At 38.2% G+C, this 3,219-nt stretch overlaps 1 pseudogene; it reads right to left on the bottom strand.

The window, feature by feature from the left end:
- Nucleotides 1-1,564: 1,564 nt before the first annotated feature.
- LOC148733769 (uncharacterized) overlaps nt 1,565-3,219 on the bottom strand; it is a 3,659-nt pseudogene continuing 2,004 nt past the window's right edge.

Raw genomic sequence — 3,219 nt, 5'->3', positions numbered from 1 at the left:
ATTGACACGGCAAAGACACATAAGTTTTAATAATTATTTATTAATATTTGGATACCAGAATTCATTTAAAATATCTATGTAACAACCAGTTTCTCACAATTTGTATTTGCCTTTTATTTGACTATTCTGGTTGAATGATTACCTATGTAAATAGTGCCTAAATAAGAACTAGTGTGACTTTCATATGACTGTGAAACAATTACTAATAGTCAGTGTTTATTAGTATCTAAAAGTCATATTCGAACAAAATAAAACAATGTGTTTTTAGTGGCTCAGGGTCTATTAGTGTCTACTAGCCTAGTAACTATTTCATGGTCGAATGAAAACCACTCAATTAAGTAGTAACTGTTTAGATTTTATTTCATGGATATGGGTGTAAGCACTCTAAAATGCAAATTTCATAACAATACATTTACAAACAGATTTTGCACGCCCAAGTAATTCAAATGGTAGGAAACAAGTCCATAATGCCAGATTGGAGACATCTTATTAAATGTGATCTCATTTTAGAAATTTTGAAGGTGACAGTTAATGGGTTTTGTCCATACACAAGACAAGTTACAAATGCAATGGAGAATACTCCGCAGTCGCTTCCATTTTGTTGTTGTTGTACATTGACGTTACGCACTCCCTTTAAATTTCCTCCAACTAAATTTGCAGCCAATTCTTGGAGTTCCTAAGATATTGGTGACATCATACTATCAAGAACAATGACGTAACCTTGTGCACAATCAATTGAGGTCATGCAAACCCAGTGATTATTGTTTATATGTAAAATCTAAATAAAATCACCAGCCATGACATCAAATTGTCTCACAGCTCCTAGAGTTGCTCTCTGAAATCCTTTGATGTTTTTGTCTATTTGAAACAACAATGTTTGTGCCTCATGAATGATAACACAATCCAGCCATCCAAGAGGATCTCTTAAAAGATCATATTCACATTGTCTCAAGGACCCAAGTTTTGCATATTTGTTGCATTGTGGAGAAACATTTTGTACTGTCTTAATAAATATAACATTACCACTATCAGGAGTTGAACTCGAACTTGATTTATTCCCACTGGTACGCAGGGGAGTGGGTTTTGACTCACTAGCCCTGGTGGGCTGAGGAGTGGGGTTTCACTAACTAAACCTGGTGGGCTGAGGAGTGGGGATTGACTGACTAACACTGGTGGGCTGAGGAGTGGGGATTGACTGACTAACGCTGGTGGGCTAAGGAGTGGGGTTTGACTGACTAACATTGGTGGGCTGAGGAGTGGGGTTTGACTGACCAACACTTGTAGAAGACTTGGATGAATTAGTTGATTTGTTGAGAAGCAACTTTTGGGTAGTTACACAAGAACTACATACCCATGATATGCTGTTCCTAGGCATGCGTCTATAATTAAGGCAGGCTAGGTGAAAAAATGTTCCACTTTCACAGACACCACTCTTGCATTCTAAAAGTTTGTCTGATGCAGTAGCTTTCGTTTGACAACTACAAATGGATTCAAGCTTTATTGCCCTGTTTACAGTGTCTTTCTGTCGTTGAGCTGGTTTAAATTTAGGTAATACCCCGCAGTTTGGACAGTACCATGTTTTAGGTACACTTTCAATCCCTAGACAGGAAAGATGGAATTAATTGACAGGACAATTGGCATTGCAGCACTTCACAGTTCCTTCATCCTTTACAGATCTACAGTAGCATACTTTACACTTTGATGAGGTCTTAACGACCGGGAGTGCATCACACCTTCTGGTTGACCATCTACCCAATATTTCAGGGAGTACACACACCCTCCAAAAGTTCTCCAGTTTAGGCACCACAGAATCCCAGTGAGGTTTACCAGGTAGAATACGCTGATGCACAAGCATAACTTGATCTAATCCAACGGCACAAACAACAAAATCACAGAAAGGGCGCTTGGTAGTAAACAGTTGTTGCTGTACTTGATAATAATATGATTGATCATGAGGTAAAGTGTAGCGGCCCTGACTATCCTTTGTAAGACAGGTATTGCTTTTCTGTACATAGCTTTCAAAGTCACAATTCTCTAGACATAAGGGACACTTAACCTCACCTATACCTTCATCACAGCAATCACATTCGCAGAAGAGATCGGGAGGTGCATGAAGCCAAGGCATATCTTCATTAATTACAAGGCCACACTCTTTCACTTTGAAATTGACAAGAGTGGTCTTCATCAACTCCTCATAAGTGCGAATGGCGAAAGGTTCATGTCTACAGCCTTGTTCTGTAGCTTCTGTTGAAAATTTAGCTACTTCTGGATAAAAAATTTGTTTTATCATTGATTGAGAAGGTAGGGCAGGGTTTGTGTGACAAGCTGATTTACTTTGTGAGGCACCTATCCTGCCTGCTCGGTGTTTGAAGAAATTTATACCCTATGCTTGTTTAATTGTGTCTCTCTCAACTTGATCAATGTTCTCTTTAGTAATGTCAAGCTTTATGGGCATGCAGACTTTAAGTAATTCTGGATATGATAGCTCTAAGTATTTTTTGTCAAAAAAATCTGTAACAGTAGTGATGTGCCGACTTGACTTGACGTAGCTTTCAGCATAAGGTTGAACAAGACTTAGTACAACAGGTTTTATTTTGCATTCACTCAACTCACTAAAAAGAGCGTCCATATCTCCCTGAGTTGGTACTGGAACTGATCATGATTTATCATTGATTTTGGATTTCTTCTTTTCTTCATAAAATTGTTCACAATCATCATTCATGAGATTCTCAATATTTTCATCAATTTCAGACTTAAGTTTCTTAGCAGATTTGAAATTTATATCTCTCACCCTTGCATATTCAACATCTTTAACAAAAGAGGGAAGAATCTATTGGCATTTCATATGTGTGCAAGCAAGTTTTCCGTGGATCTTTGTCCAAGACTCAAGGTAATACAAAACACAAGCAATATGAGAACACGATTCAGCAAGACCAGCTCTGCAACCCAGGCAATGGGCTCCAATAATGACTCCACTTTCTTCGGAGATTATCCACACAGTTATCAATGTGTCATTCACTCGCTGTGAATGAAGAACTTTCGCAAGGACAACAAATTTCTCCGAGATCTTGTGACCTTGAACACTAGTGACAAAACCGCTAACCAGCTGGTTAAAAGCTTCCAGACTTCAGAAATTTTTTAATTGATCCTTCGTATAGTAACTTGTTTCGAGAACCAAATACGTCAACATGTCTGCAGATTCGAAGGGAGGTAGACAAT

Source organism: Stylophora pistillata, chromosome 4, assembly GCF_964205215.1.
Source record: "Stylophora pistillata chromosome 4, jaStyPist1.2, whole genome shotgun sequence".
In the NCBI taxonomy this organism is placed as follows: Eukaryota; Metazoa; Cnidaria; class Anthozoa; order Scleractinia; family Pocilloporidae; genus Stylophora; species Stylophora pistillata.
Note: the sequence above shows the minus strand (reverse complement) of the source record. Positions and strands in the feature narration are given on the sequence as shown.